Raw genomic sequence first — 13,281 nt, forward strand, 5'->3', positions numbered from 1 at the left:
TAAATGGAAATGGAAGCCTCATTCATTCTCCCAAACTTCCTTTTATCATTAGATGCTACTACTTTTTCTAGTTCTCGGAAGGAAAAATACCACACGCTCACACACAAGAAACATTTCTCCTTTTCTCTCACTCTCTACCTCAAAATTATGTCTTGACTGTTCACTATCCTCCATCTCCACTGTCATCTCTAACCCAGTCATCTTGTACAGAGACTAACGTAATAACATTCCCTTCTAATCTCCATTCTTCAACCCTTAACCCATTAAATCATTCTCTCTTCAGTGGCCAAAGTGGTCTTTTTTAAAGGGTCTATCAGATCATGTGTCTTCCCCACTTAAAAACTTTAAATAGCTTCCCATTCCACTTAGAACCAAATCCAAACTTATTACCAAGGCCCATAAAATCCTACATTATCCAGGCCTTGCCTCTTTGTCTGACTTCTTAAAACTGTACCCTTAATCACCAAGTCTGCTCACCTCCTTTTAGTTTTTAAAACATATCACATACCTTCCTTTTTTAAATCTTTTGCATGGGTTGCTCTCTCTACCCAGAATGCTCTTTCTCTGACTCTTTGAGAGGCCTTCGGCGGCAAATCTGAGTGGTGTCCAAAATCACTTTCTAACACACCGCCCACTTCTTTATTTCCTTTTAGAATTGCTCTCAATCTGACTTTTTGCTGTTGTTGTTGTTAAAATTAACAAATATTTACTTGTTAATTTTCTAATCCTTGTCTAACTCTTAAAACTTCAAAATCCATCCCTCTTCACATCACACATTCTTGAAAATTGTATAATTTCATGGAGTAACACATTACTTCACCCTTTCTCCCTTTCCAAACACCGTTCCTTTTGCCTAGAACATCTTCCTTTCTCACCTTTTCTATGTAACACATTTCCAGTTTATTTCCACAATGTGACTGGAGTTGTTTTTTGCTTTGGGGAGACTCCTTGACCCTCCAGGCAGATATGATTATCCTCTCTTTTGTGCCATCATTGTATCTGATACATACTTCTACTACATTTAACATAACAGACTGTATTATAAGTATTCCTTTATGTATCTGTCTTTTTGCTATACTAGGAGCTCCTTTAGGGAAGAAATCATATTTTCATTTATTGCCTATATATAGCACATAGTAGGCTCCCACTAAATAGGAGCCTGCATAAATGAACAAATATCACTGTCTAGTGAGTAGTATGTGATGGCAAAATTTGGTTAGGTCTAAGGCAAAGGTTTCCCAATTCCCACTGATCAATCATGGAAGCTGCCTACTCTGGCACAGTTCATAATTGGGCACCTAATACATATCTCACACAGAGCTAAGACCACACAGATTTGGATTTTACCCAAGTGGTGACAGCTGGTTGCTTCAGCAAATAACAAGCACCATTTTGTAGAAAGATATGTTAACATGGACAAAAGCATTAACTTTTTATGGTCTGAACTAAGGATGAGTAGCAGTTTAAAATTTATAGCTACAGTCTTCTTGATCCATTATTCTGCCTTTCAACCCTTTCCTAACATCTAAAACTGATGTCTTCTGGTACTGATCTCACAGGAATTCTGGTGAGGCTTCATATCCTTCCTCTTTGTTAATGATATGACTTGTCGTTCTATGTACACACACTTTCTCTCTTTTCAGCCTCTTTAATTTCTAGTGAGAAAATTATACACGATGATGTTTAATTCTTACTGTTTTTCCTGGTCCCTGTATTTGTGCTATGAAAGCATCCATCTGTCTGATGTTGCCGTACCTATTTCCAAATTGATCAACAAAAGGAAAGATACTAGTCGATTTCCCTACAGGGAAATGAAAAACAAACGGCCAAGTAATTGTTGACTTATCAACATCTAACTTATGTCTCTTACAGTCAAAAATTATTCCTTTTGGGGAGTGTAGCCAAGATGATATGGGGCTCCTCCTTGAAATTCTGAAGAGGGAGAATATTCCTCAACATAGTCTGTTTTCTTTTTAAGAATATGTATAAGAATCAAGAGGGAGAAGAATGGTTCATGACCATTAGGTAGCTAGGTCCCTTTGAACTAAAGCTAAGTAACATAAAGATTAAATATACATTTTGATTTGGATGAGAAACTTAAACACGTCTTTAATTTATTACTTCAGGAAATGTTAGTCTAAGTTTCAAACTGCTAACTTGCAAAACAAACTTTGGAAACATGTCTCATTTATAGATTGGGGTAATGTTCACTCCAAAATCAAATTTGAGAAGGACCTAAAGAATATAATTTCCATGTTTAAGGAATGGATGAGCATAAGGAAGGGAAGATGAAGCAGACTTCAGCTGAAAAAAAAATGAGTCATTTTTCTCAATTGTAGATTTTTTATTTTGGTAATTATGTGGGAGGTGGAGAAGATGCATGAGTAGTTTGGATTGCTGGGAAAGTAGATGAGAGAAGCAAGTATTCAACATTGGAGAGTTTGGTTTAGTGGGATATAGTGGAACTTTGTAACACCCCCAGACTTGGAGCTATTTCTAGAAGAGAATTCATTTTCCATAACACTGATCTAGCCATACATTCCTTTCCTTCCACTTTCCACAGACTTTTCCATAGGCTGTTTTCTCAACAGAACCCTGTAAAGAGTGGAAAACCATTTCCACATCAAGGCTCTGGAATTTTTAATTAATGTATACCCAGAGGCACTGCAGTGTCTGGCCACTGTAAATTTTAAGTTGCCAATAATCTTATCATACTCGAGGAATAGCCAGCAAATCTGGATTGTTCTGATTCAGCTAAATTTCAGTCAAATTCTTTAGAATTAAGAAGGGAGTTTTCTTTGGATTCCAGTAGAGGGTCAACAGGTCAGGCCTGTGTTGGTACAAAAAGATTAGAGAATAGAATTAGACTAGGGAATAACAAAATCTTCTAGGCATTCTCTATACATATAAGCTTTTATTACTTCCTGACATTAAGTGATAAGATTATCTCCACCTGAAATGCTTTCTTTCCTCCATTCTGCTAAACCACATTCTGCCTCCAAAAATTCTGTTGAAAAATATCCTTTATAAAATCATTCCAGATATTTCCTTATTCCCCATTTGGATCCATACTGTAATCACTATAGTAATTTTCCCAGTAATTTCTCCTCCCCCATATTTTTTTTACATATGTATATGTGTTGTATATCTTGTACTTACATGTATTATTCTTTCCTGTTTCCCTAGACAGTGCTTTAATTTCAATCCTGAGTTCTCTTTTTAGATTTCACAAGGCACTATACAATGCTTGTGCGTACTGAGTCTACAGTTTAAGCTACTAACTACCTTTTTATTTAATCGCCCAGGGAAAAGTTGTCATCTCTTTCACTATATGCCTGATGGTGATAATTACCATTGATTAGTAGAACTAAGGGGATCTTAGAGATTATCTAGTTTTGTTTTTTGGGTTTTTTTTTTTTTAAACTTCTTTTTAGCTACAGAAACATTTGTCCCAAGTATTTCTCAAAGTCCAAATTTACAAAACATAAAAATTGCCTTTGTGGCTAAAGCAGAGTCTGTTGGCCCAAAGCTCTGTCTGGTCAGCCCCATCCTCTCTCCCCTGAAGCCCCTCTTATGAAGCCTAGGGAGCAGAGTTTGGAAAACACTGACCTATATCCAGTCCTTCATGGTGCAGATGTTGGAAATTCTGTGCTCAAGATCACTCCCCTCAGAAAAGACTTGAACTGTATCCTTCCTGTTTTAGTGCTACTTCTTTCAGAAGGGTGAAAGGGGATCATGGTCTCAATTTCTGGGTGTACATGTCCCTAAATATTTTATATTTGTGAAGTAGGCATTTATGTAGCTTGTCAATGGACAGAGTTCTTTTACAAATGAAGACTACGAGTTATTTTTCCGTTTTCTCCTTTTGACTCATTTTATTTTTCAATTAGTCTTTTTCATCTGGACTCATTGCGGGAGATAATATTTTCTTCAAATGTTATATGAAAGTCATTTATGCATTCAAAAAGCATTTATTCATCATCTACTGTCCAGAAACTATGCTGAATACTGGAAATATAGAAATAATTTTAAAAAAAAAACACTCTATCCTCAAGTGTGTCTATTTGAAAGTCTGTATTCTAGAAGGTGCTCCTAGAGAATTTTATTAACCAGGTATATTGTCCTAATTTTCAGGGATATTTCCCATTATAGGAATATACTAGTTTTTGTTTGTTTGTTTATTTGTTTGTTTTTCATGAAGATGTGACTATCCAACCTGCCTTGGAGTCCTAGAGAGTAAGTTTCATGAATAAGAGAACATTCGTAGGTATTAAGACTTAAATTCCATAACTCCACAGAATTTTTAAGGATTAAATGTGTTAATATGGGTAATTTACTTAGGACTGTACCTGACATATAGTAAGCACTTAATGTTAACTATTGTTTGTTGACATTGTTGATGATGGGATGTTGAGTGTACGTCAAACGAATAGTGTCTAAGTATCTTTTGGTAGGAATTCTTTAAGGATGACTTTTTGTGCGTTTGTGTGTGTGTATGTGTCTAAAGTTTAATAACATTCAATGCTGTTTAGGCTAATATACACTTGTTCTTGAAGTCCGGAACTGAAATATAATTAGCCTATCTTATAGATGTGGCCAATAAAATAGAAATAGAAATTTGAGCCTGTCTCACACTCAGAAGCTGGAGAGCCCATCACTTTCAGGCAACTGGAACGTGAGCATTTCAAGACCTAGACTGAGCCACTTTGAATCTTCAAGAATGATGCAAAGAGGTTATACGTTTTCCTCAGTGGTGGTGGTATCTGGGGTCTGGTGGCTGTGGTGCCCATGGACCAGTCAGTGGTCTTGCCTTGGCTGTGTTTCCTAGGTCCTGCTTGTTTTCCTTGGTTCCGGCCTAGTTTTTGAGCCTCATTCTCTGGCTTTCCCATCAGTAACGAGAGCTCTGATATTTTTCTAATCCAGTCCAGTTTCTATTGCTTACACCCAAGAATCTTATTGATACAATCCTATACCCAAGGAATCAGGCCCAAGCTACTAAAGTTTTTCGCTTGGATTATTGCAACAGTCTGGGGTTTTGCACTCACTGCTCCTTCTGCCTGAAATATTTTGTTCATTGGATCTATTTTCATGACTTGCTCCCTTACTTCCTCATGGCTCTGCTCAAATCTCACCTTTGTAGATCTCATCAAGGAGGCTTTCTCTCATCACCCTGTATAAAGCAGCACCCCGCCCCTACAACACTCTTTCTGTCCCCTTTTATTCTTTTTCGGTTTTCTCTCTAGTTCTTATATCCACCCAAGATAGTTATTTATTATTATTATTTCCTCGCACCAGTGACACGCAAACTTCATAAGGAGGGTCCCCTGACTCTTTTAGTAACTGATATTTCCTGGCACCTAGTACAGTGCCTGGCACACATTGAATGTTCAATAAATATTTCTTGAATGTATTAATTTAAATTCTGCTCAGATGCAATAATGACAATATGCTAAAAAAATATATACTCTAGCAAGTACATCTATTCCACCTGTCCCTTAATCTTGACCAATAGCATCCCACATATTTCTTTCCAGCTATGTCATTCTAAGATATGTGATGCAGTGTATTTCCTAAGATTAATGAAAGAGAAGTTTGGTCCTGCCTACCACTACAAAATGTTTATTTATTCCTCCTTTTACATTTTAATTGTTTAAATATTTGGGGAGGAATTTCCTGCTGTGGTAAATTTATACTCATTAAATTGTCGAATGTGACTGTATTATTTATTTATTTACTGCAGGCACCGTGAGGGAAAACGCTTGCTTTTGCCACTGGCACCATCTGGCTTTGACTGATTATTGTATTTTACCTGATAGTCTTTGGACAGGACTATCAGGGTGATGAATGGGTAAGAGCAGGAGGAGTTCGAAAACTGGTTGAGAAAGGATAACAAACCTGTAGCATTAAGTCAGACACCATGAGGTGTTCTAAACACTGAATAAGACAGAACATCCATCGTACATCCTATTTGCATTCCAAGTTAATCTTCGAAGAGTCAACATGGTAAAAACACTCAAAGATAAAAATAGCAAGATTTTCTTGAAAAGATTTAAGTTGCAAGGCAAAAAAAATAATCCTTTGTGGTTACTGAGCACGCCCTAGTTCCAGTGGTTGTGGTTGTAGCTGGAATCCTGTGTATACCTTTTCTCAGCATCAGGGCCTTAGAAATGGAGCTTTTTAAAAAATGAACCTTTTAAAGAAAATTCGATTTATGAGAATTGAAGGTTAAGATGTATAATGGAAAAATCTCAGGCACTGGGTTCTGTGCTTATAACCTGATCTCAAATCAAAACCTAATCCCCCTGGCATTCTCCAAGCTAGATCTTCATCAGAAGCTTTATTTTGTACCGAAGTGAGGCGATAGTTCTGCTAACGTAGAATGTCTTCAGTATGTCTGGATCCACCTGACAGTCTTATTGCAGCAGGGAGCCTAAAGAAGCTATTATTCAAACTTTCTTCTTTCCTCAGAGGAAGACACATATGGCTGGCCCCTATATTACAGTCACGTGCCACTTAACGAGGGGATTAAGTTCTGAGAAATGTATTGCTAGGCGATTTGTCTGTGTGAACGTCACAGGGTGCACTTACACAAACCTAGATGGTACAGCCTACTACTCACCTAGGCTATATGGTATAACCTACTGCTCCTAAGCCACAAGCCTGTACAGCATGTTACTATTACAAAATAACATGAGAGTAAATCAAGCACAAGAGAAAATGATGCGATCAAAAGACGAGATAGACACGAGATGTATGAGGCTGCTTCCAGCATAACATTGCATACCGTTTTACAGCAAATTTTATTTTTTATAAGTAAAAAGGGTACACTTGAAGATAACGAGTCATTCATTTATTCATCAGGAGATACTTATTGAGTGCTTGCTATAAACTGAAAGATACAGACTAATTATGTGAATCAGATGTAGTTGTCCCCTCACAAGATTAATTAATTCCTCTTCATGACATCCTTGTTAGGTTGGAGTTTAGTCTTTGCTAGAGTACCTCCAACATTTCATGTTTTGTTGCTATTCATTTACAAATCTTCAACTGAGGAAAAGCAGGTGAGCCTCACTTAAAATGGTAGGAGGTCAACCAAAACTTTGCTTACCCCTCATCACTCAAAAAGTCAGAAGCAGAGATCAAAGCAGAATTCCTGAAGCTTCGAACAGTTAATTTACTGAACTCTTTCACCATTGTCTTCTTGTCTCAGTCCCTGTCAAACTTCATTGTACCTGATTCTCCATGCTTATCCAGAGATGGGAGCTAAATACTAAATTTAGATATTTGTAACCCAATGAGTATTAGTCTCTTGTCACAAAAAATGTCCCAAAACCTCTTAATGTAGTTCAAAACACTTTCTTATTTTTGAATGAAGCCTCATCAACTCAGTTTAGCTTTATTTGCATAGAAAAATTGGACTTTAGAATAAATCTAAAGTGTTAAAATTCTTACACTTGTAAAATGCTTAGAAATATCCCAAGAAAAACATTTCTTGAGGCTTTTCGGCCTTGGGTATGGCAAAAATTAAGGCATCAAGAGCTCCCACAAAATGAAAAATAAAATGGCATGCAAATACAAACATATAACACACAAAACCTAAACTATGGAATTTTAGAGATTTTTCAGATTTCTAATTTGGGTCTGAGGTAATGGTCAATTGTCATTTATCAGAACTTTTGTTTAATAATAATTTTAAAAAATTAAACATTGGATTAACTTTAAAAATTAAAATATAATACTAACATTAAAGCATATTAGATTATGCTTCTCAATAAGATTATTCTTAAACCATGATCTCAGATTCTCCCAATATTCCCTCACTGTCAGGGTCCAGAAACTCAGGGCCAAGGGTAAGTCAGCCTTAGATAAACAGATTGTCTGGCCTAGGCCACCAATCTGTCCAACATTTGTGACCTATAAAGATTATTCCTGCAAGCATCTCTGCTTATGCCAACTGTTTATATGCACAGTGGAAACTTCCAAAGCTGTCGTTTCCCAGGTTTCCTTTGCTTATATGACTAATTACTTCTGTGTTGGGCCTTTCTTTCTCTATCTTTTCTTTCTTTCTTTTTCTTTCTTTCTTTCTTTCTTTCTTTCTTTCTTTCTTTTCTTTCTTTCTTTCTTTCTTCTTTCTTTCTTTCTTTCTTTCTTTCTTTCTTTTCTTCTTTTCTTCTCCTTCCTTCTTCCTTCCTTCCTTCCTTCCTTCCTTCCTTCCTTCCTTCCTTCCTTCTTTTTTTTCTCTTTTTGCTATTTTTTTTGGAGCCAAGAAAGGCTTAATTAACCCATATTTTTTGGTCAAGGATGAAAGTCGAAGGAGAAGATTTCAAGATTATATTATTCAAGCTTTGCACAGTGTGCCTTGGTGATATATCAAGGACTCAGAGATGATTGCTATAGATGGAGATTCAGAAGGGTCTAATGAGAGGGAGAGAGAGAGAGAGAGGAGAGAGAGAGCCCTTCAAGTCATTCTGAAGAATGGGGGTGGAAAGTAGAAATAATCCAAGACAAAGGAGGTATCCTGAATTAAACATAAGCCTTCAGAAATATTTGCAGTGTCCTAAATTAGTAGGTTGTAATTTCTTATAGAGAAGATATGATCAAGAAAGATCCCAACCACAAGGCACTTCTCCCTTGAAACTTATTTGCAATTTGATGCCATATTATATGTCAGATACCGCCTTCTCACCCTGTTTCCAGGAACCCAAACAACCAGTTTATATTTCTTGAACCCCTCTTATGGACCTAACTCGGTAAGGTATTGTGAGACATGTGATGGAGTTGGGGAATGAAAACCCTACCATCTGGGAGGGGAAAAAAGGCTGATGTTTAAGAAATATGTACAAACTGAGAATGAAAATAACAAAACAAGGTGGCCTATAATTATTATTATATAATTATATAATTAAAGGATACAGGTGCTATGAGAGATCCGTGAGGGCTCATTGATAGAGGCAGGGAGACATGAAGGCTTTCAGGATGGGAAAAGGAGGAGAGGGTTCAAGATGACAGAAAAGAGATGGTATTCCAGCAAAGTGGAGTGGCCCAAGGGCATGCTTGTGCAGCCTTGAGGGTACCATCCTGAGAAGAAAGAAGAGTATTTGATGGTAAGAGTTAGGGATGGGGGTGGAAATAGGTATATAGATGAAACCTAACCAAATTTTGGCCTGCTGTGGTAAGAAATTTGTTCTATCAGCAGATTTTGGCTAAGGGAGTGACTTGATGAAGGTATTATATATGTGTGTATGGTACATATGCATGCAGATTGCATGGAAAGATTAGACAGGAAGGCAAGTTAATTATTATTTTTAAAGTATGAAAGAGGAAATGAAACCTTGGGCTAGTTCACAACTGGAATTAAAATGTAAAGCTAAATGCAGTCCGTTTGAGAAAAATGAGCCATTTTCAGTGGCTATGGGCATGAAGAAAATCTGTCAATACATGTGGTCTGTGATTCTTCTAGTTTGTTTGACTAAATGACATGAGGTATAGGCAGTAACACAAGGCAAGTCATAGAAGCAGTCCTTGTTTTAGGCAATTACTCTTCTTCAGACCTACTTGCTACTTGCTTTCCTAGTTCTTGGATTGCTGGCTTTATATCCCATCCTTATTCCTTACTTCTGAGCCCTTCACGTGTACAGTATCAAGCATTCCTCCTCGGCCTCTGAGGTTTGGAGTTCTCTTCCCACTGGGTTCTCAATCCTGCTTTCTTCTCTACCCTTGGGCACCATTTGTGGCATTGAATTCCATCACCCCATTTCAAACCCAGTGAACCCTGCAGGGCATGCCCATACTCCTAACATTTCCTGTGACAGGTAGAGAAATGAAATATAACTGTAAGATTTCCAGCTTAGATAGTAGTGGCAGAACTGATAAACTTGGAATGAAGAGCTGGTTTTGTAGGGAAGACAATGGTTTTGATTTCCAGCATGGTCAGTGTGAGTGAGGCATTCAGGAAGAAATGCCTAATTGAAGTAGAAGGAGAGGAGACAGGTGCAAGTGACTCAAAGGGTGACTGAAAGCTTATTCATCTTCAAGGGCTTCAGTTGAGGGAGAGTTAGAAAGGGAAGAGCTGAGGGAATGGCTTATTCTCCCTTCAATGGCAGAAGACTCTTTTTTTAAAAAAAAAAAAAAAAAAAAAAACAGAAAGATCAATGAGTAAAAGAACCAGCATATGGAATAAGAGAAGTCAGTAAGGTGAGAGCTCCAAAATAGAATGAGCATCACTATTAAATAATAGAAATGATCAGGAAGAATGAGAATGAAGAATATACCATTGAATGGAGGAGGACAATTGATAGCCTCCAAGTGGACAACTTAATAGAAAATGGAAGACAGACTGTAGGTGCTCAGAAAGGGACTGAGGTGAAAGAAATACAGACAATTGGCAGAGACCACACATTCAAGAAATTTGGCACCGAATGGAGGAAGAGAAATAAGATCGTAGTGAAAGAGTGGTATTTTTTCAAGCTAGGTAGAAACCTGTGTCAAGCAGAGAAGAAGAAGGAAGGAGAGACTGATAGGCTTCAGGAGGAAATAAATGTGACATCAATGAAGGAATGGGTTCAAATTCTTAGATTTCAAGAGGGTTCCTTGTGAAGAAATGATATCGCTTTGAAATAGAAAGGAAAAAGAAGACGATGAGAGATTTGTTGGATTGAGATGGTGTTATATTCAGGGGATCCTGTCAAAACTCTGAAGGCCCCCCTCTTTTTTATTTCTCAGTTAAGCACTTTGGTCAGCTGCTGACAGTAGAAAAGAGGAAACAAAAATCTTCAGGGGAGCTTACTAAGCAAGAACAGTGAGTTAAGGAGCATGTTCCCAAGTGGTTTATACGTCACCTGACTTCATATCACCTGGAGAAGCCTGCTTGCTTATTCATTCATTCATTCATTCATTCATTCATTCATTCATTTTTGAAGCTATTTTAAATGAAGCTTTCTGGAGGAGAGACTTCATTTACAAGCCCCTCAGTTGATTCTTAGACATACAAATTCAGGACCCAGTGCTTTATTGGAAGATGAAGCCATCTTGGGAACACTGTCTAATTTAGGAACCTAACGAGAAGCTATGATGTCTTTCATCCTGTGTGCATTTAAATCTTCACATCCCTCATAGTGTTCCCTTCACTAAGTATATTTCCATGGGAAAGAATGAAACATTCTAGCATACACTGGCATGAGCTCTTCGTTAGGTCCATCATATCCAGGAAAGCATTAAAGTATATCTACAACTAAAAAGAAAACTTGGATTCCTATCTTGTACACATGAAGTTTAGAGGATGATCTAAAGCACTTATTTTTTTCCCCTGAATTTCCTTTCAGTCCATGAAGAGTTTACTTTAGGTGGGCATGTGGAGTCTTCTTCTCTCTCTGGGCTCCCCCACTTTTTTTCTATCTTTTTCAACATCCCATTTTCTTTCCCTTTGCCCTTCCTCATTCCCCATCCTGGTTCCACCCTAGACTTGAGGTGGGACATTAGATCATTACAGTTTTGTGCATTTCCCCATGTTCTGTTCCAGAGAGTCACCACTAATAGCCGCAGACATTTAGTCCCTAGAGCTTTCAAAGCTGTACATATAGAAGATGAAAAATATGTTTACTTGCTAACTTTTAACCTTGACCCCTTCTCTAGCATAACTTTAATATCTTATTGTATATTTAAAAGTCACTATTTCTTAATCTGGTATTACTCCTCATAAAGGTAAAAGGAAAAGAGAAAGTATGTGGAAAATATAAAGTCCAATTTTTCCACACTGGGATACATTTTATTATTTGGAACCCATTTGCCAGGAGGCCCAAGTAGGGAAGCATAGTCATTAGTGGTGAAGTTCTGTGAGTTGTAACATTGTGAGTTTCCTGCTAAGGGAAAATTTCTCTGTGTCTCTGTTTCTCTGTCTCTCTCTGTCTCTGTCTCTGTCTCTGTCTCTCTCTCACACACACACATACACACACACACACAACACATGACACAAGAGCTGTAGTTTTGTTTGAAAAGTTTGGCTTGGTGTTTGAAAATTACCTCATTAGTTTTTAGCTTAGTTGGTTGATCGGGGTTTTTTATTTGAAAAAATATATATACTGCTAGCTATCCAGGGTGAGAGTGTGTCAGTATTGAATGCCATATTGAACTGGACCCTGTCATCAAGTGTAAGCATATCCTAAACTCATTTCATATGTAAATTCTATACTTTTCTTTCTTCTCTCTGCATTCCATTTTATCTACCAATGCAGAAATGGAAGGTTTTAGTTTCTTAATTTCCTTCTACGAATTTGCCAATATACTCAAAAGAGTATATTAATTTCCTCCATTTTTATCTGACTCATGGTTTTCTTAAACACATGTAATCTGTCCTTCTTCCCCTCCCTCACTGTTCTAAAATTGCTCCCTCTGAGGTCCCTAGTGGTCTCTTCATTTCTATTTACAAAGACCTTTTCTCAGTCTTCACTTAACATTTTGCTGCATTATACTCTGCTGGATATCCCTTGTTGGGTTTGATTCTCTTTTCTCTTGGCTCCTATTCTGGCCCTTTTCAATTTTTGCTCTCCTTTCTAGGCTGGACTTCACTGAGTCAGCTTTATCCTTTTGTCTTCTAAATACACATATCCCCAAAGCAAGACCATTTATCTCTATTTTTTTCATCAGAAATCTCATCCTCCTTTATAGCTTCATCTATCACCTTCCCATAAATGACTCTTGAGTTTATATTTCCTGTACTAATGTGCTTTGTACTAGATAGCTGTAGTTGGAGTCCCTCTTACAAATGTTTATAATTGAAATTGAGTCCATCTCCTGTCTCCAAAATTTATCATCCCCTTTGAATCCCTCCTTTCTGTTGATTCTTCCAGATATATTTTTCTCATTTGAATTTTTATATTTTATTATATTTTTTATTTTTATTTATTTATTTTTATTTTCTAGGCGAGGCAACCCTTGGTTGACCTCACAGATTGCAAGGACCTTGTCAGCTTACAATTCCTTATTTTTTTATTTTTTATGCCTACAGCACCTGGTCTTCCCAGGTGGTCTCCCATCCAAGTACTAACCAGGCCCGATCCTGCTTAGCTTCTGAGATCAGATGGGATCGGGCTTGTTCAGCGTAGCATGGCCACAGACTCATCTGAATTTTTAAAGTACATATTAACTGTACCACCCATTTAAGTCTGAATGTATGCTACTCTATGTTATTTAATTCTCTCATCATATTTCTTGTTACCATACCTAAATAATAAATATTTTGAAGATGAGAATTGCATTTTCTACATCTCTATGTTCCTGATTCCT

General features: G+C 37.2%; 1 protein-coding gene and 1 pseudogene across 1 annotated transcript in view; one reads left to right on the plus strand and one right to left on the minus strand.

Annotated features, from left to right (window-relative positions):
- Window positions 1–13,281, plus strand: part of GAP43 (growth associated protein 43) — a 96,124-nt gene that overhangs the window by 13,985 nt on the left and 68,858 nt on the right. The window lies entirely within an intron of this gene.
- LOC120586913 (uncharacterized) lies at window positions 12,995–13,113 on the minus strand (annotated as a pseudogene).

The sequence above is a fragment of the Pteropus medius genome, unplaced genomic scaffold (assembly GCF_902729225.1).
Source record: "Pteropus medius unplaced genomic scaffold, Ma_sr-lr_union100, whole genome shotgun sequence".
In the NCBI taxonomy this organism is placed as follows: Eukaryota; Metazoa; Chordata; class Mammalia; order Chiroptera; family Pteropodidae; genus Pteropus; species Pteropus medius.